The sequence below is a fragment of the Panthera tigris genome, chromosome C1 (assembly GCF_018350195.1).
Source record: "Panthera tigris isolate Pti1 chromosome C1, P.tigris_Pti1_mat1.1, whole genome shotgun sequence".
Lineage (NCBI taxonomy): Eukaryota > Metazoa > Chordata > Mammalia > Carnivora > Felidae > Panthera > Panthera tigris.
This window is the reverse complement of record NC_056667.1, coordinates 133,802,344-133,827,344: the sequence shown is the minus strand read 5'-3', so window position 1 is coordinate 133,827,344 and position 25,001 is coordinate 133,802,344. Positions and strand designations below refer to the sequence as shown.

The 25,001-nt window shown below is 40.5% G+C and overlaps 1 protein-coding gene across 1 annotated transcript in view; it reads left to right on the top strand.

Moving 5' to 3' along the window:
• The window catches only part of GTDC1 (glycosyltransferase like domain containing 1), a 297,275-nt gene that overhangs the window by 209,754 nt on the left and 62,520 nt on the right, over nucleotides 1–25,001 (top strand). The window lies entirely within an intron of this gene.

The following is a 25,001-nucleotide window of genomic DNA, read 5'->3' as shown; positions in this document are numbered from 1 at the left end:
TCCCCTCCCCTGTTGCCTTGCAGTATCTTAGAAGTAAAAATTCCAAGTTACATCAACCTCTTAACGTTCAGCTCTGTGCATTGTTTAAGGACCCGTTAGGCTCTAAGGGGTTGGTTTCCCTTTATTTTCTATTTATTTTCCCTGAAATTTTCCAGGCATTTTTACCAATTGCTCCTGTGTTATGTCCCCCATAGTTTCAGGTTTTACAATTGTGTCTGAGGGATTTTTCTCCCTCTCCCCCTTCTAAAATTTAGCTTTGAGGCTTTTTGATGATACTGGCAAATAGGGATATTCTTTCCTAGCTTCATTGAAGAACACTTTTTTCTAATGTATTCTTCCCTGTGTTTATAAAACCAACTCTTAGCACTGTGCATGTAGCCAGCTGTTTGCTCCTTATACCCTGTTGTTGCTTCTACAGTTATAACCTTCCCTTTAAAAAAGAGACAAATACCACCCATCCACACCCACCCCCTCCCTCCCGACTATACCCTTCTCCCCAAGTCCTTGAATTATCTTCCTAGATAGCAATTAGAGCAGTTCTCCATTGTGGTGGCACATTAAATCACCTGATATAAACAAATCCCAGTGCCCAGGGGTTATCCCAAATCAATTGAATCAGAATTGCCAGAGATGGGTCCTAGACGTCATTAGTATTTTAAAACTCCCCCAGTATTTTAAAACTTCTGATGTGCACCCTGGTTAGGCCCCACAGCATTATGAACTTTGTCTGGCAGTAGCATTCATTCCCACTGGAATGAACAGAAGTGGGTACATTTTATGAATCTTGGCAGGCTTCATCTCCTACTAAGATTCATGCTGTAGGAAGACACCGTGCCTCTTAGCTTGGCTACAGCTTTGTTCCCAGACATGAACAAGTTCCATGAGGATTCTCTTCTGCCTGCAATTAGTAACAGCATCGTGCCTACCTCCTAAGGTCTGAGAATACTCCTAGCGCTTTGTGGTGTATCCGCAATCACGCTCCATGGAGAGCCCAGCACCTTTGGTGTACTTCCAGTTGCACACTTTTCTTCCTGTCTCTCTTGGCACTTATTGTTTTGCTGACTCTTCTCTTGTCGTTTGGTTTCCTCTACTTCCCTAACATCTTTTTCTTCCAGTTTCTCTTCTGAGAAGATCTTTTTATGCTTCTGTTATAATCTAGGTCAGAGAGACATCCTTAAGTCTATTCATCTTGTCTGGCAGGAAACAAACTAGCATTTAGAGTAGACTCAACTGAGGCAGGAACACAAACAAAAATATTATCTGTAAGATGTGACTCCTACTTTCTAGAGTTTACTTTTAGTTCAGAAGGAAAAATGAAGCGAGGCGCCTGAGTAGCTCAGTCGGTTGGGCATCCAACTTGGGCTCAGGTGAGGATCTCAGGGTCTGTGAGTTCGAGCCCCGCGTTGGATTCTGTGCTGACAGCTCAGAGCTTGGAGCCTGCTTCAGATTCTGTGTCTCCCTCTCTCTCCCTGCCCCTCCTCTGCTCATGCTGTCTCTCTCTCTCTCTCTCTCTCTCTCTCCCTCTCCCTCCCTCTCTCTCTCAAAAATAAATAAACATTAAATTTTTTGTAAAAAGAATGAAAAATGAAGTTACATGAAAGCATCAACATTCTGGAGTCTCAGAGAGAGCATCTTGAGGAAGGTAAGTCTTGAACAGAACCTTTCAAGATAAGAGTAGAGAGGACACCTCAGCTTGATCTAACAACATTAGTGAAAGTGTGGTGGTGGGATTCAGTATGGATTATACGAAGGAGAATTTGTCCCAAGGGGAGTGTGAGATCTGAGGTAGAACATGAGATGGGGTGGGGTTGAATTAAGAGAGAAAGATAATTAGCAGGATAGTAAGAAGACTGATTCCACCCCACCTCCCATGTTCACAACAATTGCTAGACTCTGAAATGTAGAGGTCAAGCACCACATCTTCTATGTGCTTAGTCTAGGGCCTAACAAAGAGCAGTCATATAAAATATATTTAGGAATGAAGAAATTCTCAACCTCATGACGGTGTTATAATCCCTTTAGAAGTCAGGTGAACTGAACGGGCTCTAGTCTTTAGAAAAATGCAAGTAAGAACCATACACACACACACACACACACACACACACACACACACACACACACAGAGTTTCCCATATAATTACAAGGGGTTCAAGGACTCCCTGCAGCCCATTTAGGATCTCCAGGTTAATAATTGGTGATTTGGAGATGTGTGGCACTGATTTATGCCTTGAATATTATTCAGACTCTCTCCTGTGATTTAAACTTATAAGGAACTGTTCCATCAAGTTTTGGTAGTTGTAGAAAAGTTCTTTAAAAAAAGGCATTATGGGTAGATTTTATTGTTGTGAAAGATGCTAGCTATTTCTGTGAACGCAGTACAAAGTCTACTCTAGGCGGCTTGTTCAACCAATTCATTCCCATAATTCTAACTGGTTTTGAAAAATGAATGAATGCATTACTATTTTTACAGAGAGCATTCTTCAGTAAAATCATAATGTTATCCCATGATAACACTGAGTTGCTTTTGTGGTTTACCTGTGTGGCCTGATCAGTTAAAGAAAAATGAAAAAAGTCACAACAAATTGTGTCAAAAGAGACAATGTTTCCCACCATTTTCTTTTACTTTCTGTGAGGGATGGAAAGAATACCCTTCAGTTAAATGTGAGCAGTACCACAATAGGCACTTAATACCTGCATGTCTGTTTGAAACTATTCAGTACTTGAGTGCAGGGTACAACTAGATAGTGTTTTGACTAAGAGGAAGTTGAAGAGGGGAAAACATTCTTTTTTTTTTTTTAATTTTTTTAATGTTCATTTTTGAGAGATGGAGAGAGACCGAGCATGAGCAGGGGAGGGGCAGAGAGAGAGGGAGACACAGAATCCGAAGCAGGCTCCAGGCTGTGTCTGCACAGATCTCGATGCGGGGCTCAAACCCACAGACCGCGAGATCATGACCTGAGCCGAAGTCGGATGCTTAACCGACTGAGCCACCCAGGCGCCCCAAGGGGAAAACATTCTTGAGTGAAGATTTTGATATTACTGTCCAGGCATGGGATTCTTTCCTGTTCGTTACCCCACTCTTTCTGAGCTTTGCTGTCATGTTTTGTATTGGCCTGCTCTCAAATCTCTGCACCGAAGACCTTGCTTGAAACATATTTCTCAAACTCATTTTTTCCCTATATCCTCATGGTTCTCTCTGAGTGCCTTGTGCAAGGGCACTAATCAGAAATAGTAGAAAGAAGATGTGACAAAGGATGGCAGGTTGCCGTTCTCATCACAGTTTTCCATCCTCACTGCTCCAGTGGCTGGGAAGGTTTTAAACCAGTCATACCACTGATAGCCACCAGTGCAAGGTGGTGATTCAATAGTAGCTATTTAGAGCAGAAATAGAAGTAAATATAATATCTGAATTCATCAACTACTTCTGGAACATTGTTAGGAGACCCTCCCTAATGATAGTACTCAAAACATCAGCAACCAGTTTATCTAGTCTAAGCAGCTGTGTTTTCTTTCTAAAGCAAATGGCCTTGGTGTGAAATGCATTTATTGATGTATTACCTCTCTTATACATCAATCATACATATACTATTTCAGCTAATCCTTCAAATAACTCTAAGAAGTTCCCATTTAATAAGTGAAAAAACCAGTGGCTCAACTAGGTTATTTTGTTGGCCCAGGGCTACTTACCTGTTAGGTGATAACCCTGAAATTTGAGTCCAAGGCAGTTGGCTTCTAAAGGTGCCTTACAACATTTCCCCTTCTAATGAAGAATGTTTACTCACACACCCTACCTTCCCTCCCAGCTCTGTTTCTAGGACATATGTGACACTTCAGTGAGGGCAAAATTTAATTGGCATTGTTATCAACTTCTCTGGAGTTGTGAACAAAGTACAAATAAAACAAGATGGGAAGTCCACAGTTTTGCACATAAGCGCCTTTGCCATTAACGCCAGCAGCTCCTTTAATCCTCTCAGGCGGAAATGATCAAGTGTATCTCTTACAAGGAGTACACCCATACTGTTTTCCAATAGAAGAGTAACATATATCTGTTGAGGATGACCTAAATTGATCTATTCTTTAGTAAACCGCAGAAGTTGGGTTGTTCTGCTAATCTGTGGATGAATGGTCTTGTAAACATGATCCCAGGAGACTGGGAGTGACCTTGTGTTCTCTGTGGATGTGGCTTTGGATCAAGGAGTGTAAGGCCAATGGGAAGCAGCCTCATTTGACCTTTGAGAGCTTCAAGTTAATGTGACTTTAAAATATCCAGTGGCAAAACTGTCCCCCCCCACACACACACACATATAACATGTAGACTGGGAGCTTGATATTTATTTAGTCTTGTGAAAATAAAAGTTGAACTTAAAGTAAGTACATGTTGGGGTGCCTGGGTAGCCAGTAGGTTAAGCATCCTACTTCAGCTCAGGTCATGATCTCATAGTACGTGGGTTCGAGCCCTGTGTCCTGCTCTGTACTGACAGCTCAGAGCCTGGAGCCTGCTCCCTCTCTCCTCCCCTACTCGTGCTCTGTCTCTCTCTCAAAAATAAATAAGCATTAATTTTTTTTAAAATTACATGTTTATTATAACTCGGTTCACTTCTCTTTTTTTTTTTTTTAACATTTTTATTTATTTTTGAGAGGCAGAGAGAGACAGAACACGAGCAGGAGTGGGGCAGAGAGAGAGGAAGACACAGAATCTGAATCAGGCTCCCAACTGTACTGCATTCAGAATCTGAATCTGAGCTGTCAGCACAGAGCCTGACGCAAGGCCAGAACCCACAAACTGTAAGATCATTACCTCAGCTGAAGTTGGCCGCTCAAACGACCGAGACACCCAGGTGCCCCTCTAGGTTCACTTTTCTAGCAATCACCTTCATTTCTGTAAAACTGAAACTTTATTAAGCAACTACTTGTGCCAAGCACTAATGCTGAACAGTTCCCCGTCAATTATTGTATTTTACCCTCTCAGTGGTCCTCTGGCCTTTTTAAGCAGGATCATGCCAAAAATCAGGGAAGAGCAGTGTGGTTTTGGTTATAATGACAGTGATTTCTCCTTATCAGGATAGGTTCTAAAATAGTACACTTGTACGACTTTTGTTCTCTTTTCTTCCAAGAAAGGATAATGCTATTTATGAGAAGCTCAGTTTAATAATATCAGATGAGCAGAATTCTATTTTTTAAAAAGTTAGATTTGAACCAGAGAAGTTTGAAGACTGAAGGCCCTTCCTCTAAGTTCAACACAAGAGCAAGTCCAAAGGGTGTTCCATGCATCTTAAAATTTAAATTCAAATTTGGCCAGTGAGAACTCAAAGCTAGTATCACTGTTGATCCTATAAAGAGAGATGTTTCTAATTAACTAACTTTAAAGCCCTATCTTAATCACTTGGAGCATTCTTGTGCACATCTGCGTTGCAGGACTAACTGGATTACCTCCATGGTGTGTGTGTGTGTCGGGGTGTGTGTGTGTGTGTGTGTGTGTGTGTGTGTGTGTGTGTGTTTAAAGCAATGCTATAACTCTATCCAAATGCGATTCAGCCCTGCTTTAAAGTGTAGAAGCAAATGTGTATTTGGTAACATAGTTTAAAAATTGGACCCCCCCTTCTACAGTCTATGTTCTTTTCTTGTGAATTGGGCTTGTTTGTGGAGGACGCCCATCTCCAATACAGTGACACATACATCCCAGAGCCTCTTCCCCCTCACTTCCATCTAGCCTCAATGAGCACCAGAGCCAGGGCTCTCATATGGTTTTGCTTCCTCTGACAATGACATCAGTATCTTTCCATGTGCCTTATTTTTATAAAATTGTGCCCAGAATGAGTGGCGATGCCAATAAAGGAAACTGAGTCCTAGGAGTAATTTTTCATTAGAGTAAATGAAATGATATGATAAACAAGTAAAACCCGATGTGACAACATGGCACAAAGCTGTGATACAAAATGTTTGTTTCTATTCCTGTGAATGTTTTCTAAAGCTTTTATTATGCCTTTCGCATGTCTTGCGTGTATGTATACTGATCGGTGGAAACATGATTCGTGTTCAGATATTTATTTCTATCAATGAATGACCAGATGGTTCTTGCCTTCTTGGAAGAGAACCACTTTCCCTGTTCAGTAACTGAGGGACATTCTGTGTAACAAACTATATAGGATGACCGACTGGCCCAAGTGAGAAACCCGCAGCTGCCTTTCTCTACTCTGTAAACTTGGCAGAGGCTCACACACGCCTTTATTCTTATTTTCTTTCTTAATTGAAATAGTTCGCATATTTTCCGCACCAAAGTAACACACGCTCATTGTCGAAAACTGTGGCAATACAAAAATAAAGAAGAAGAATGCTTATAAATTGATTTTTACTACCCATAACTAGCCACTTGGAGATTTAATGATGGTGATGAGGATACAAAACTGATGTTTATTTGAGTGCATACTCTGCTGAACACGGTGCTAAATGCTGTACGCAAATTAGTTTATATAATTCTCCCCCAACCCACTGATGTAGGTAAAGGTATTAACCTCCTTTCATAGCTGAGGACACTGGAGCTCAGAGATGTGAAATGAATTAGCTGAATCACACAGCTAGTGGCAGACTTTATTGAACCTGGGATTGCCTGCTAGCCCCATTGATCGCTAAGAGTTAGCTGATTAACTCTTCTGTTGGATAGGTTTCCGATAGTTTTTTTCACTTTTGCACGTTCCCCTTCAGTTGTATTTATGAAGCTTTTGATACGTTAAAACACTTTATTTTTACACAGACAAACCTATTCTTTATTTTTGTGGTTTCTACCTTTAGTGTCACGTCTAAAAAAGACCTCTCCTATTCCTAGATTATAACATGGGGGGGGGGGCGGGTAGAAATGCTAACAGTACCAGAAGAAAATAATCACAAGCCAGAAAGCCAAGGTGCGGAAGTTGACACCAACAGGAAGAGAAAGGAGATCTGAGATGTGTCTGAAGGCAGTGGCAAAGGGGAAAATGAAACTGTTCCCTTATTATACCCATCGAGGGCAACCTGTTCAATAAACCAGGTGCATGCACTTCCATTCTTGCCTCCTGTCCTCCCCTTCAAGGTCCTACAGCAGGCTCTGGACTAAGAGGAAGGACTGGAGGAAAAGAGAGGAGGGCTTATTACATAGCTGAAACTCTTGGAGGGTCTCTCATGTGCATCCAATGCCTTCTGTCAGAGGAGGCAAATTCCAACTCTTGTGTGTGGTGCAGAGGTATGTTCTTTTGAGACGCTCCTGGGAAGACCTCTCACACAGAGGTAGGTACTCCTTAGCATGAACGAAACCCTCCCTGCATGACCTCTAATCAGATCCTTCTCTCAGATCCTGCCCCAAGGGTATCCTCTTTGCCCCGAAGTCAACCTTCTTGAGCATAGTCCTTTCAGTATGGATCTTGTACGACTCCCCTCCACCAGGGCCACGGGGAGGGCATGGGAGGAAATCAGGCGTGCTTTCCCTTTCAAATGGCAGAAAGGGGAGCTGCTTCCATTGCTTCCTTTCTCCTTACCCTGCCATGTGGACAATCTCACTTAGCCTCCTACCTTCCAAATCTTGAAGTCAAGGGTATCGTCAGGATAGCCCTATGCCCTAGATTTTAGGGGGGCATGCAGTAGGTTCTCCCAAGAACACTTCTGAGCTCTGTTCTAGGAGCAGGAGGAGAGGGCAGGTTTTTGAGTTTCAGCAGCTTGGCAGTCATCCAGTTTGGGGAAAGAGATGCCAACCTCCCCTTCTGGCAAACATCCCAAATCTCTGTAATAAGAGGTTCCCATGGAGCCCATCTACTCCTGTGAATTTCCTCCTCGTATTTAGGCTGAGAGGGTGATGAGTAACAGTCACGGGGCCAATGTTTCTACTTTTAGTAAGTCCTGCAGAGGGGTGTCTCACACCTCCTTTTAGCCTTTGTAGGTATTAATCCTCAGGGTTAGGACCTCAGCTGAAATTCCAGGATAGTAGGAAAAGGCCCATTTTACACGTATGACATAGAGTTATTTGGGGTTGTGAACATATCACATGATAAAAAGTTTCTCATTTTCTTTTCCAAAATGTATCGTTAGTTATCACAGATATTTTCTCATTCGTTTATTACTTTTTTAATAGTGACCCATGCCATTAATAAATTCATACTCGTTTCTTCTAGAGGTATAGCTCTATTACAATAAAATGAAAAAATTATGTCAGAGGAGTGCTCTGTATTGCAAAGCCATTTCTATGTCACAGTGTATAGTCCTTTGAAGCAATATTTTGTTGATCATGGTGACAACAAATTCAATATATCTAATAATACTGCATAGCAGGTCTTCATTCTCTTTCCTGTTGATGTGACAGTCACTCTTTAATGAAACCTTATTTTGTATACTATTTGCATTGTAGATCAGGAATGAAGAGCTGAGTTTGCTTAAGCAAGAGCTGAGCTGTTTATACTTTTTATATTCTTCTATCAAGAAATAATTACCCTTCAACCAACCTTACCTCCTTCTACTTCACATATGCAAACCACCTGAAATAAAGCACACTCAAACACCCAAACCACGCAGCAGTATACAAAAACAATCAGGACCCAGAAAGCCATAAAATAGTGTGTGCATAACCCTTTCCACTTCCTTGTATCAAGGCAGCCATTCCTTCAGCAAGTACATATGGAACATCTACTGTGGGCTGTAAACCTGGGAGGCAGTAGAGTTGATTTTGCTCATTTATTTAGTACAGGGAGGAAAGAATAAGATTTGTTTTAGCTCCAGTTCTGTAAAAACAAAATGTTTTTTCTGGCTTAACAAAGATGATACCATAGTAAGACTTTAGTATCTCTTGGTTTGTTGTCTATAATTCTCTACTGGAATCCATCTACTACACATGGATTGGTTTTAAATGGCCTTCAGCACATTGCTGCAGGCACATCTGGCTGGTTGCTCTCTCTACTCCTAAACTTACATTCAATTTTACAATGATCTGACTTTTGACACCCTTAGAACTTGGTTGTACCCTGGCATATGTTATTGAAATGTTGAATATTGAATTTATACACAGTATAAATTAGGGTGCGCACTAATTCAGGTGGTATATGCAATACTTTAACATAGCCCGTGCTAACAAGATGCAGACTCAATACATCTAAATTATGGAATAAGTACATTTTTAAGATTACATGATTTTTTTTGTTTGTTTTATATGAGAACTCCACCAAATAGTTACTTTTCCCAGGATATTTATTATTATTAACATTTATGGTTAAAAGTATATAGTTTCCACTTATATCCAATGTAGTATTAAAAGATATTTGCATCTCTCTGTGCTTATGACCCACAATGATACAAACTGTGAATGTATATAATTCTCCACTAAAAACATTTGCTCCTATTCAAGAACCCACTATGCAAAGAAAGGGTATTTTGAGGTGGAAAGTAAACAACCTTCTGCCAAAAGGAGCACCTGGGTGGTTCACTCCATGAAGCATTTGACTCTTGATTGCAACTCAGGTCATAATCTCACAGTTCGTGGGATCGAGCCCCATGTCGGGCTCTATACTGACATCATGGAGCCTACTTGGGATTCTCTCTCTCTCTCTCTCTCTCTCTCTCTCTCTCTCTCTCTCTCTCTCTGTCTCTCTCTGCCCCACTCACGCACAAGTGCTGTCTCTCTTTCTCAGAATAAATAAACTTGAAAAAAAATTTTCTGCAAATAATGTTGAACCTCAAAATAATGGATTGTTGTGATCTTGAAACAACCAACATACTATCTCTTTAAAAAGCTTGAAAGAGGAGGGGTGCCTGGGTGGCTCAGTCAGTTAAGCATCCAACTTTGGCTCAGGTCATGATCTCACAGCCTGTGAGTTCAAGCCCCACATCGGGCTCTGTGCTGACAGCTCAGAGTCTGGAGCCTGCTTCAGATTCTGTGTCTCCCTCTCTCTCTGCCCCTCCCTCAGTCATGCTCTGTGTGTGTGTGTGTGTGTGTGTGTGTGTGTGTGTGTGTGTGTCTCAGGAATAAATAAAACATTTAAAATATTTTTTAAAAAAACTTGAAAGAGGAAAACTCAGTCACATGTTAAAAATGTCTAATTTTTCTTCTATTTGTTTTTCTTATGACAGCAGAGATTTCAGTTTGAGTAGGCACTCCATAAATACCTGCTGATTGACTAATAGTTTAAGGAAATGTCTTAGAGTTTCAATAATTGGTAAGATTTTAAGGAAGGACAAAACGTAGGTACAAATCTCTCTCTATTGCCTCGCTTTGGTGAATCTGCAGCTTTTCCAGGCATAGTAATCGATACCTACATGTGTCATCCTCACGTCTCCTCAAAACCTTCTTTATGATGTTTCCTGTCCAACATCTCTTGCAGTTTAGCAAGTCAGAAACTGGCTATAACAGCCTTCTGTGGGATTAGGCCCTTAAGAATTGCAAATACTGAAACTACTATACAGAAAAGATGAAGTAAGTTTTTAAAACAGTAGCATAAGAATAGATCCATAACATGAGAAATAAAAGATACTATAAAAATTAGTGCATATTTTTAAAGGACTAAGTAAAATTTTTATATATTCGTTAAAATGAACTCCATGGATATGTTAAGTATTAGACATGTGTGAAGAGAGAATTAGTGACCTAGAAGCTAGATATTAAAAAATAAAAGGATAAAAATCCAGCACATGTCTAATAAGACTTCCAGAAGGAAAAATTAGAGAAAGTGTTAGAGGCAATATTCAGAGATTTGGGCAAGAAATTTCCAGATTATTAAAGTCATGAATTCTCAACATCATACATATATTTAGTTTTAAAAGGTCAGAGAGTACAAAGAAGTCTGTAAAACAAAGCAAAATCCCTTTCCCCAGTCCTTCCCACCCCTAAGCTCTCCCACCTGTAGAGTCTACCGCTGACAAAATGTTTAAATTTTCTTGTCTTGCTCTTTCTTAATCTTTAAAATAGATATGATCTATTGACTTCCTATCAGTAGAAATTATTTAGTTAGCTCTCTTAGAACACGAGTATCCATGTGCATGAGCACGGGTGCACACGTGTTCATGCACATACTTTCCCTCACCCTATCCTTCCAATATGGCTATCTCTCAACTTTTGATTAATTAAAGATTCTGTGTTTATAGCATTATTGCTATATAAGTATGTTTCCTGCTGAGCATCGTGGTAGTTTGTTTTTTGTTTTTTGTTTTTTTTCTTGAACAACTCTTTACCTTTTTCCTGGGGCTAATTATTGCTTTGACTGTATCTGCTTAGTTTCTGTGTCACCATCATAAACTCGTTCCTAAGCTTTGTGGCTGTCACTAAGTCATCATTTTGATATGGTCAGTCACATTAGAAAACCTATCATTTCCATGTTTGTTCTTGGATACCCCCTTCCTGGAGGACCCCATTTTTTTGCCCTCTGTTCCTTCTAGTTGCTTTCCGGGCCCTTGAATCAACTATTTCCTAGATCCCATGTCTCTCTCTTGTTTTATGTTCTCATCTTAGTGTGCTGTATCTACCTGTGAGGTATGCACATGGGAGCTAAAATTTCTTAGGGACTTGCATGTCTAAAAATGGCTTTATCCTGCCTCATATTTGATTGATATTCGACTGAGTTTTGAGTTCTCATTGAAAATCATTTTCCTCTTAAGTTTGAGGTAATGTTCTATTGTTTTTTACTTTTTGAACTTCCTGTTGAGAAGTCCATTCTTATCTATTTCTGATCCCTTGCATGTGACTTCCTGTTTGCTCTCCCAAAAGGTGTTAGATTTTCTATTTCACCTCTGGTGTTCTGAAATCCCATAATTCTGCTTGGATTGGATTTTTGTCCCTTTCTTATGCTGGTCACTCATTCCTTTCAGCACTAAGGATTTTCTTATATTTTTCCTTTGGTTTTCTCCCCCATGATTTTCTCCAACTCTTATTCACCAATATTGAACCTTAAGTGGACCTGATTTTGTTTCTCTTCTCCTACTCCGTTCTTTTCATTTTTGTTTTTCTGCTGTCTGTAAAATTTTCTCAACCTTATCTTCAAATTTTTCTAATGATTTCTTTTTAGTTATGATATTTTTATTTGCAAGCACTCTCTTCTGTTCCTGAATGTTCTTTCTTATTGCATTCTATTTTTCTCACCATGAATGCAAAATCTTATTTTATCATTGTGGATGTGATAGGATTTTTTTTTTAAGTTTTCATTTACTCCTCCCTCTGTCTCAGTGTCTTTCAAGGTCCTTTTCTGTAGTGGTTTGCTTTGTCATATTTATTTCATGTTAATAGTTTTCTTCAAATGTGTGATGGTCCCTGGCTGTTCTTTCAGATTTGAGAGTGAGACCCTGAAAGATGTTTAGAATTTCGGAGACAAGGTCTATGGACTAGTGACCATTTTCATGGAATGAGCAAACAAGGGATTCACTTGTGGCAACCCCACATGTCATTGTCGACAGGTCAGTCCAGTTAGTTTCCAGAGAAAGTCTCCTCCCATCACCTGTATGGGGAATCTCATGCTGTCTGAGAGCCAAATGGTTAGGGAAGGGCGCTGGAGAGGGGTGACCAATAAATGGGCACAGTTTCACTTAATTTCCCTCACGCTTGCCTTTAGCCTTACTGAACCCCTCAAGTGAGGAAGCCTCCTTTCTGCTGTTGAGGTAGAGGGTGGGAGGTGGGGAGAGAGGGGAGACCAGAGGCAGATCACTGTGCATGGGGAGGTTGTCATATCAGAGGGGTTTGTGCTCACTGCATAGAGAATTGTTACCAGTTCTGTTTTCAGTTCTGCTCCACATCTGCACCTCCCGAGGTACCTGGCATGTCCGATACCTGAGCCTTTGGAGTTTCTCTGCAACAAATGAACTGCTGCTTCTTGGCTAACATCACATGCACAAGCAAAATCGTCTGCACGCATAGACGTGTCCTGCCTCCTCCTCTTTGCTCAAACACCACTCATTCCTATGCTTTCCATCTTCTGAAATTTAGTTGCCATTTCTTTCCTGTTGTCATCTTTTTCAGTTTTCCTCTTTGTTCTTGAAAGTCTTTGCCGTTTTTAAAAATTCCCATACCATTCTTTTAGTGGCAATTCAAAAGGCAAGAGGTATTTAAAATCGGTGTTTGCTCTGCCGTGTGTCCCCAGTCCATTCTTCATACTGCAGTAGAGTGTTTTTTCAGCCCCCGTCTGCCTGTAAACTTTTCAAATGGCCACACACCGCTTCACTTATATTTTAAAGGCAGAAAAGCCTTCACCTGGTTATACCTTGGACCTCATTTTTGTCCCTCCCCTACCGCACCTTCATTCCTATTCACACCCAATTGACACTCCGGCCATATTTTGCTTTTTCCACTGGACTGTGTTTTCCCTCCAGGTCCTTTGCACATGCCATGACTCTTGGCACAGCCCACAACTCACAACTGGCTACCTTCCAGTCACCACCGTAGCCTCAACTGAAAGATCACCTTCTCTAGAGAGCCTTCGTTGGCACCAACCCTGTCTCCAGGACTGGGTTCCCATCACCCTAACACCCATTCTTTCCTGATCAGAGCACCTACCACATCGTGTGTTCCACGAAGGCAACTTGGCCATTTGCTCGGCATGGAGTGGGCACTCCAGTTTTTGTGGAATGGTGATTGAATGGTTTTTTCTCTGAACCTTTTTCACTCAGTATTTAAAAGCCTTTCTTAACGTTCAAGCCTTGGCCATAGTCTAGTAATAGCCCAGCAATTTACCCATCTGTTGTATTGTGACCTCTGTTTTCCAAGCTTTCCATACTGGAAACTGGAGAAAACCTGAAGTAAGCAGAAGTGTTTGTACACTTACTTTGTACACCTGAAGGCTTTATTTCAAAGTAATAGTAACAAAACTGTATCTTCCAGTAATATCAGTTCAGAATAAAGTCAGGTTCTGTGGCTTAACAATTAGGCAGCAATAGAATCAGTACGTGATGTGGATCAATACTTAGTGCCGTAGCATTTAATGCAGTAGCAGGGAAAAAAAAAAAGCGGGTTCTGCTGGAAGTTGGATTTGCTGGTGATTTTGATTTATTCAGGTTGTGGATGGGCAAATGAAAAAGGGAAAGGAAAAAAAAAAAAAGACTGGATTTTTTGATGCCCATCTGTTCGTGCTTCAGAGACCTGGAAACTGATGTTTTAAATTTCCTGGTTTTACTTTCTTGGTTTATGCAGCTTTAAGAAGGGAAAAGATGGAAACTCTCAGTTAGAAAAATGAAAAGAATAAAAGGGAAGGAAAGGAAAAGTGAAAGGTAGGAAAAAAGTACGAAAGGCAACAAGTAATAGAAAGGGAGGAATATATTTGTTTGATTTATAACATTACGCTTTTTTGTAATTCGTGTGCCTCTAGGCATGAGTACAAATCTTTGATTAGTATACAAATGAAAATAAGGTAACATTAAAATGCCCACCTTACATGGAGAGCTAAAGTGTAACTGGTAAGAGTTAGCAAGAAAAACATATCTTTAAAAAGGCATCAGTCTGGTTCAGAAAGTAGGCTTAACTATGAAGCCTACTTCATAGTAGACCAGAATTCTGGCCAGAGACCAGAATTTTTTTAAATATTGAGTATCTTTTCATAACAATGACCACGTAATGATAATCTTCACCATTATTATCAGTAACTAAAAAAAGATAGTATTTACTGAGCTCTTACTATGTGCCAAACAACATGGAAAGCCTCATTCTGCAAGGCAGCAATAATATTATCCCCATTTTACAGATGACGTGACTGATACTTAAAGAAAAAACTCTTTCCCCAGGTCAGCTAGTAAGTGGCAGAGCCCTGAATTTGAAACAGACAATGGGCTCAGAGCCCTGCTGACCCAGTATGCCATTTTGGCTGTGAATAGGGACCGTAAGATCAAATCAATAGGTTTGATAGGATATTTTGATCCTCGTTCTTCTGTGAGAAGTCTCCGACTGGCAGTATTCTCATTGCTTAGGGGAGAAAACCCAGGTTTAGGAAAATTAAGTGACTTCATTCACAACCAAACAAATTTTTAGGAAAAATTTCTTTCCTAACACTCCATTCTCTATTATTTTTTCTTATTCTTAATCAACAAGTAACATTTTGTGCCACACAATAAAATTCACATTTTCTCTTCTTTATCCTCCAGATTTTCTTTTATCAGTTTTGGTAGTCAGCTCTCTCTTCTTTGACAATATTCTCTCGTTGTCACTGTCTGTCAGCATAAACATAGTGCCTCCCACTCCGTTAGTTTCCTAATACTCTATTCAGGAAATTTCACACATCACAGTGTTGACCCTTCCTCCTTTTCTCTGCAGCAGTATCCATTTATATTGGTCAACTCAGGCTGCCATAACAAATTACCACGGGCTGGGTGGTTTAAAGAATAGACATGTATTTTCTCACATTTCTGGCCGCTGGCCACCTGAGATCAGGGTGCCCGCACGGTTGGTATTGAGTGGGGCTCTCTTCCTGGCTTGCAGGTAGGTGGCTTCTGGCTGTGTCCTCACACGTGGTAGTGGAAGGGAGGAGAGGAAAAAGAGACACAGGGAAAGAGAGATCTCTTCCGCCTCTTTTAAGGCCACAGTCCCTACCGTATTAGGGCCCAATCTTTATGACTTCATTTAACCCTTGTTACCACCTAAAGACCCTGTCTCCACACATAGTCACATTAGGGGTTACGGCTTCAACATACAAATTTTGAGGGAACACCTTTCAGTCTGTAGCACCAATGCAATGATGTCATGCTCAAAAAGGAGAGTCTCTAATTGGAAACGCTTCCAAAGGAGAATTCTTATATTTGTTTGGAAAGAAGAAAGTGATCCTTTTTTTTTTTTAATATCAACGTATTTTCCCATCCTGCTTTCGACTCCTAAATAATGGCGTCTCAAAAAAAAAAAAAATCATGGGATAGAACACGTGATTAGACATAATATTTAGAGTTTCCTTCGGTGCTTTATTGAGGCTATAGAAGACATGGGATTCCCAGAGTAGTGAGAATAGTTACTTGCCAACAAGGTATATCCTGGCAAAGCTGCTTGCTTTGAGCCTATGTACGTGTGAAACAGCTACTTCCTCTTGCGTGAAAGAGATTACTTCAGATCCACATTTGGGAACTCTTTCCTTTTTTTTATACACTATCATTAAATTAAGTAAGGTGAAAGGATAGAAGATAGTGAAATTTTGCTTCTTGAGTTATTAATGAAACATAATGAACAAGTTATTAAGTTTGAATTTAAAAGTGAGATCATTTTAGTAACAGAATCAGTACACACAGTTTAGTTTAAAGGTGATATGGAAAATTTACACTTTCGGGGGCTGAGAGTCCAAAATGAGTGTGAAATGTTACTACGTATGCACTAAAGGTTTTGTAAATACAGATATAACATAGGAGGATCCTAAATAATTGTTGGGTGAATATTTGTTGATGGATTGCAGTTTCCTATTCTCTAACTGGGAAATTTGGTGTTACCCAAAATGGCCTTAGGGCTCACTCCTTATATTATGGACGTTAACTTGAATGAGCAAAGGTGTGGGAAGTTTACTTACGTGTGCTCTGTACACACCACAGTTCTCTTTTAATCCTCTCCAGAAATTTGCAGATACAGATACTATCCCATTTTGTAGACTATGAAGCACAGGTTCAGAGAAATGAAGTGATGTGAATAAATCCACGAGCACAGGAAGCGCCTGTGTACTGAAACAATCTGGATTATCCTCTGTGCAACATGCCCATTGCTTAAGTGGACTTACTTACAGTGCTTCACGGAGATTTCTTGCCACCTGTCCTCCCCAAATAATTTTTGCATAGGCTCATCGTGGTATTTGAAATGATTCTGTTTGTGGTAAATTCCCTTGAGTTATGGTACTTGCCCCCTTTGAAGGGTGGGACACATTGAGCCTGGAAGGTGGCTAATACATTGTGGGAGGAAGTTTAAGATTGGTTTCCAAAAAGACCGACAATGGAGAGCAGGGCAGGATTCAGGGCTAGATCTAAAGTGGGGCTTAGTTCCAACATATAGGCTACAAGGAGGCTAAGTGTGGGGGGTAGCAAGAGTTCCCAGGCAATCAGAAAGTAGTCTGAAGGTCTTAGGGACTCACTCACCAGTGGGTGGAGAATGCTTGAAATGGAGGAGGTAGAAAAATAAAGATTCCCTGTTTTCAGTTTAGCCTACAGTCCTGCCCAACTATGTTGAATTGCTCTAGTAAAGCTCGTGTAAACTGGAGGGTTTTCTTGTTCTAAGAGAGCTCTTCTTGGGGAGGAGTGGAGATCATGAGAAGTAAGCTTACATGTGCTCACAAAGATGGCTCTGAATGTGATAAACATTTGTTCTGTCAACATGCAAGGTAGGTTTTCTTCTTCTCGTACATTTATGAGGACCTTCAATTTTCTGAGACAAGAATGTATTTATTCGTAAGGGATTTTGTAAAATTGCACACGACAAACTGCTCACAGAGGCAGGTGGTTAAATGAGCAATATATACAATCTAAAACACTGAAATCCAAAGAGAACAGAGCCGTGAGGCATAACTGTTTAAGTTAAATAATACTAACCACATAAACTGTGTTGTCAGAAGAGGTCATGTAAACAAATGGTGTAAGTGAGGTATGTGAAAGTGTTAGATTTTCAGAAATGATTCTTAGAAGTCGTGGTGGGAAACAAAAATAAAAAGCAATAGGTTCATGAGCACAGGACCACCTTTTCCTATGAGAGCCATACATCCCAGCTCTTTAAAGGACAGCCATCAGAAAATGATGGACCTTAAATAGGGAGGGAGCTGCAGTGTGTCTTTTGGGCAGCCTTTAAGAGAAGGTGCTGTCATCACTAAGAGTGTCATCTCTGGGCCCAGGCGTGGCTAATGAGGCCAGCCTGATCACCACAAATTTGCTTTCAGTCTCAGCATGCGTTTCTCGGGCTAATAAGTGGGGTTTGCTTGTTAATTTTCACTGCAGCTAGTTTCTCTGGATTCTGTTTTTTCTATCTTGTCACAAAGCAGACTCTTCATAGTTTAAGACTCTCTTGCCCAGTGCCCTCTCACAGGCTGCTGTCAGTATTTCATGTTGACTCTGCAAGTTTACACCACGGGAGATGAAATTTGGTCCGGGCACCAAACACTGAACATCTAAACAACATGGCCTAACCGGCCACAGCGGTGTTGGATGGCAGTTCCCCCAAAGCATTTGTGCTATGTGTGTGTGGATTGTGACCGACTCATCCGTGATTTGAATTTGTTCATATTTTGTTCCGCCAGGAGTTTCTTATTGAAACAGCCTTCGCAGACATGTGCCATCTATTTTAGGAGTATTAGCCCTTAGCCATCTCCAGGAAAGAAGAACAAGCATCCTACAACCAACCAACCAACCAAGCAGAAGTCTGTCTTTCTGTTTCATGCTGTGGTCTCCAAACATCTAGTTTTAATTATGATGGATTTTCTTGCTTGTGATTCCTTTACTTCGTGAAGATAGTGTGGCAAGAGATACAGGGGGGTAGATGTGTACACGTGAGAATGCTAGATTTTTACTTTTATACTTTATAGTTTTATATAAATCTGCTTACCATATAAGTGATATATTGGACACATGTGGGCTAGCATGATTTTTTAATTATCTCTGATATTTGCTTATGTGGCAACATTCTAAAAATGTTAATTTTGTAATTAATTTCCAGCACATTGTTTGGAAACAGTAAATAGTTTTTGTTATAAATCACCCGAGAACTTAGATCACTAAACTGCGTGGATGTGTCTTCCCAGTTGGTTTTGGAAAAGTTATTTATCTTTGATTCCTATTTCCTTTCTCCTCAATTCTCAGTGTGGTTTATATCCAAGAATCCACAGAAATTGCTGTGATAAAATCAAATGATATTTTTTTCTGCTATCATCCATATTAGCCTTGAACCATATCTTCTGTCACTTTTTTTCACAGCTTCTCCTCATTTCTTTCAAACTTCCTTTTGTCTGCTGTTATGTGGCTTGGTATATGGCCTTCGGCTTCAGTTTCATCATTTCTCATGTGAGCACATTTCCCCACTCCTTCTGCCATCCCTACAATATAAAATATGCCACCACCCATCTTGCTTCTCAGACTCTGGCTGTGCATCTCCTAGGGTCTCAAGTAGCATTTCCCAGGATATCCTTTGTTACATACTAAGTCTTAAGGTGCATGCTTGGGGGTGGGGGAGTCCTCGTTTCATGAAGTGTTAAGTTTGAGAAACAATACACATAATAGCCCTATTACATAATAGGTGCTCAATAAACATTTTATTGAATAAACAAAAGAATGAATAAGTGAACATACTTATGGTATACACTAGCATGTACTTTGGGAAGTTCTTGAGTGAGTAAGTGTTTAGGTCTGTTTAACCCAGCATTTACCAAATGTGTTTTCTCACAAAACCTTCTCTATCTAGTATTGCATAAAGCGCACGTTGTGAAAACTCCAGCCTAAATGATATAATGCGGTGGCCATACCACTCTCCCTCCCTCAAACCCAAGCTAATGTCCAGAGAACCTGAGCTTTGTCAACTCCTTCTTCTTGCCTACCCCACGGGCAGGCCACTTTCTCTTTTTTTATTTTTATTTTTGAGAGAGAGAGACAAAGACAGAGACAGAGCACCAGCAGGAGAGGGGCAGAGAGAGAGGGAGACACAGAATCTGAAACAGACTCCAGGCTCTGAGCTTTCAGCACAGAGCCCGACGCGGGGCTCAAACTCACAAACTGTGAGATCATGACCTGGGCCGAAGTCGGACACCTAACCAACTGAGCCACCCAGGCACCTCCAGGCCACTTTCTCTATTTCGGTTGCTGATGCGCTCCTCCCTCTGCCTTGGCTCAAACCTGCAATACTCTTTAACCAGTTATGCTGCCTTTCTCTTTAATCATCCACTAATTTGCACCATTTTTCAAGTGCTGTCTTCCAAATCTGTTTTGAGAAGCAAGACCGCTGATAATCTCTGTCTTGTGAATTCTTATCTGTGGGTATTTATGAGATTCTATAGGTTGAACTCACTATATTAAGTACTTTTTATTGAAATCTCTCAGAAGGATGTTTGTAGGCAGTGTATTCCATCATGACTCACATGTCAGCCATGATATTCTCTTCCACAGCCCATGAATCAGTATTCATGTCCCAAGTCTACTTGACTTGCTTTATTTTATCACCTTCCTTCTGACTACCTCCATTAGTCAATGAAACATACTCTAGCCTCTCAACTTTAGCAGAAATAAGCTAAGATACCTAGAGCATTTCCTGTATCTGCCATCAGTCTTAACATCATTTAAAGCCACTCTCAAACCTAGTGTTTCCAGATTGATCTGAATAAGGCCATTCCTGTAGGGCCAGCTCTAAGTCTGTGTGTGTGGACGTGGGGTGGTGGGAAGCAATCCAGTTTAGGTCTAGAAAGTACATGCACCAGCTGTGTCTTTGAACATTGCCCAACGTAGTACCGGGGTTTTGTGGCAGTGCCTCTGGAACCACGTTGGCGGACAGAGGTGGTGAGGAAGGAATGGTGGTTGTGAGGACAGGAGGCGGTAGGGAGGCTGTGCTTCTGTTTCACAGATGAGCTATTGGTGGGGGAAAATGGTTGGGGCAGGGCCCCATGGCTAATAGTAGACTGGAAATGATTACAGTGATCAGAATATTCCTAAAAGTAAAAACAGGTTCTGATAGAGCTGAGAGACTCAGAAACGGGGAAAGACATTCTACGAGTACGATGGGCAGTAGCATTTCCTTAAGAAAAATTGGGCAATTATTAAAAGGCAGATCTGGCAGAAGCTCTAAAACGCAGCTCACTGGTTTTCTTCTGACTCTCTTCTCTCTTTCACTCCTTATCTCAGGACCTTTTCTCTTCTCATTAACACCTCCACCAGAGTTGGAGCTGGGGAAGAGAAAGGGAATGTTCAGACATGTGCCTATTTGCATACTCACTCTCTTGAGTTAATGCCAGGACGGCAGCGCATTCTGTCCAGTTCAATAGAAAAGCCAGTTTCACCCCATCGGTAAGGTATTATTTTCTTTTTTAGCATAGAACAGTTTATTGCCAAGCTTCTCTTAACTGTACATTACAAATAGCGTCTGATTAAGAATGTTCTGGATGGGTTAATTAGTGTGGTGACTATTATTAAGCAAACTGCTTGTTAGTATTATGCCTATTTGATCTTGGTATTGATGTGAAGTAATTGACCATAGAGCTACATTTAGAAAAGCTGGAATAAAGTTTTTTGATTTCTATTATGGCAATAAATTGTTTATATTAAACATGTCTATGAAAATATGAGTTTCATGGCACAGAGAATCAGAATAGACTCTGTGGAATGGTAGATGCGCATTGTTTTGTTGTGTTTTGTTTTGTTTTTTAGAAATATTAATACATTTGTCCAGCTTGCTTCATGACCAGCTCTGTTAGAGCAAAGTAGTAAAAAATTATTTCAGCATGCTACTGCAGAGTGTATGAAAAGTAAGATGATTTTCACTTCCCTCACCTAAAGGACATACTTCCTTTTTACTTTAGCTAACTGCCTAACTACTTCTCTGAGTAACAGTCACCATATATAAACAGCCTATCAAAGAAAAATATGGGAAGATATTCTAAGCAAGGAAAGCATAGCATGGAACCACCTTCTTTCATATACAGGATTATTATCTATATTATTTATTGGTATGTTGTCCAGTCCTGTTATTAAGTTTCCCTCACTATTGCATTTCCATAGGGAATTTATTCCGTGAGCTAATAAATTATACCATCAGGGAGGGTTTTTTTTGAAATTCAGCTTAAATTTTCCCATTCTTAATTTCATCTCATTACTCCTAGTTATACCCCCTTGTACCCGGCTAAATAATTATCCTCTTTCCTTGGAGACTCCTATTATGTACCCCTCTACTTGTCACTTAACTAGGCTATTCATAGTTAGCTCCTTTAATCTGTCCTCATAAATCACTTCTTCCATTGCCTTAATCATTATTATTGCTCTTCTAAGAACTCTCTAATTTTCAAACATATACAGTTACAGGTGCCCCAGATGAAACCAGCTTTTGCACAGCCCTCTGTCCCCACAGACGCGGTGCCTTCCTTCTCTGTACACCACAGTCCATCACAAAGTGGCACAAGTTTGCTGGGCAAATCAACACAGGCTCATCTTGTCAAACTGCAGACACTCTCAACAGTGTTTTCTGTGTGTCCAACTTGCCTTCAGGATTTTCTTTCTCAAGTTCATAACATTAATAAGCTGAGTTTCTGCTTACAGTCCGTATTTATGTTCTGTATCTTTCCATGTCCCCACCTATCAAGTCAGTCATCCACAACCTGTGTCAGCATGGGATTCTGTTCATCCTTGGGAACATTTGGGAAGCGGGCCTACCGCTCTGCCCACAGCTAAATTCCTTGTCCCTTACCCATTCCTATTGTTTAAACACTACTCTTTAGCCAATCTCCCATCCCTTTTAATTGGCAGTTGTATTCACATGCTTACCAGTATAAATGGATTTTAAGAGTAAGTTGGGTCATGATAAAGTTTTCTAAGATAAAGTTATGTTGTTTCAATGCCTGCTGATGCATATAGATAGATATAGATATAGATATAGATATAGATATAGATATAGATATAGATAGATATAGATACAGATTTTTTTTTTTTTTTTTTTTTTTTTTTTTTTTTTGGTGAATCCTTCCTGCAGTAAATTTGTAATTCTGTTAAAATCCTTTTTAAGCTTGCCTGGCATCCTTTATCCAACATACAAACAAACAGGTTTCTTCACTCCCTTTATTGTTGTTTTCCAGATATGTACAGATGTTCCTTCTCTTGCTGTTTGTTTCATTTGTTTAAACGTTGAGATATTGTCAGGGCCACTGGCTGGCTCAGTTGAAGGAGTATGTGACTCTTGATCGCAGGGTTGTGAGTTTGAGCCCCATATTGTTTTTTTTTTAAAAAGTTAAGATATTGTTATAGTTTACTCTTTTTTTCCTTTTGTGGTGTCCAGTGGGAGCTTTTCCATTGGATTTCAGTTCCTTAGACTCTCCTCAGTGTTTTTGAATTTGTTTCAGGAATAAAGATCGTTAGTTCCCATAATAGTTCAGTAATGTGAGATATGAAACTATGATCTGTATATGCCCAAGTTTATTTTTAAATCAAGAATTAATTTATTATTTCATTAGGGTATACCAAAGGAGTTAGCACCATTTTTGTGTTTTATCCATCTGTCTACAATCATGTATTTATTACTTGCAGGGTTCTTGTATATAAGGTAATTTATCTCAAAGGGCTTTATGAGACAAGCACAGAAGCCCCCAAACAAGCTTTTTGGTTCTGTAATGTATACAGCACACTCCAGCCAAAGACCTTGTTTCCAGCCTACAGCAGAACCCACCCCGTTCATTAGTGTTGCCCATCAGTCCTCGCCCTCCGACCTAGCGAACATCCTCGACTCCTCTCTCCTGTTCTGGTCCCTTAGCACACTTCTTATACTTACCTTCACCTCTTCTCACCTTGCTTGAAATCAGTGGCCTCGTCTGTTGGCCTTGAGATCGTTGGCCTCGAAATCGTGTGACACACCACAGATTCCATACCTGCCATCTGAAACTTTTTTCCGGCTTCACTTTTTCTCCTTCCCTCAGCTTTGTAAGAAAGCTTGGTCTAGTCTCTTTCATAAGACCTACTTACTTTCCCCCTGGCCAAGAATCCTACATGCTATGCTGTTCTCCAAAGTCTTGCAAGACTTTTCGATTTCTTCAGGATCCACCTCCCTTCCCTAGCATGTGTCCCCAAGTGAACACCCTAGCGACTACACCTATGTGCATGTGCCCTATTAAGGAAAACTGATCTTGCTTCCCCATTCTCCTCTCAACCTCTCTTTCTCGGCCTCTCCCTCTTTGATGTGCACACTGTAACCTGCAGGCTGATTTCTGCCTACGCTCTCCACGGGGACTCCCCTTTGAGTAGCAAGAGATCCAAAAGCTCTTTGTTTTATCTGATGCTCTGGTACCTATGGAGTGTTTCATACCCCCCCCCCCCCGCTTATGCATTTTTAAGGTTTCTTGATTCCTTTCTTACACATTGTTTTGAGACTCTTAATTCACTTCAACAGGGTGATATTACTCTCTCAGATTCTCTTTTTACTCTTCCAAATGTTCCTTATTGCTCTCCTTCCATGGTTCTTCTCCCTCACTTATCTCTTAAATGCATGTGCTCTCCATTTCTTCACTTGCCCAACAGTGCAGGAAAGGGGTCAAGTCTCAGGGACTCAGAGAAAGCACTTGTTGTCTGGCCTCAGTCTACCTGTCTACACCTCAGACTCTGGGACTTGACCCCAGTCTCTTTGGATTGCTTGTTATTCACTGAAGAATTTATGGTCTTTCACGTCCCTTTGCTTTGATCATAACATTCCCTCAGTTCAGAACTTCCCCCTCTCTGCCTTTCAGACTCCTTCAACTAAAACTGTCTGTCAGCCTTTACTGATCCCCCAAGTCAGAATTAATCTCTAGTTCTGTTTAAAAACTTGGGATGCCCATTCTTTATATGTTTCACCACAGGTTAGTTAGTTTGTGTCTGTTCTAAGCACTACTGGTTTGCTCCCCAATAGACGGTGAGCTTCTTGATCTCATTTTATTTAGATGCCTCTAGCAGTAACAGATATCATACTCTGTATGGCAAAGCATTATGGGAAGATGGGAGAAATGGCACTGAAAAAAATATTCGGGGACTGTTCTCAAGGTCAATGTAATAAAAATGTGTGTCCCAGGTTCCCAGGCATACCGAACAGTCATGTGAGCAGAAATGGCCAGTGTTAATCAAGGAAGTTTCGAGCAGTTTTGTTGGGTAATGACTAAGTGGGGCTTGGAATATACACTGGGCCAGGCAGTGACTGGAAAATGTAAAATGGAACTGCAGCAAGATGCGTGAGGAGAGAGTGATAAATCATCTCTCTACTTGGATTTTTCACGGGATGTACAGGGCAGGTTTTACAGCCACCGAAACAGTTTGAAAACAATGTGGTCTAATTTCAAACTTTTGAACTCTCTGTGGATGGCCACTACTTTGTTGTATCTTTCCTACTAGTATGTGGGTTACCGATTTAGTTTATTTTTTTT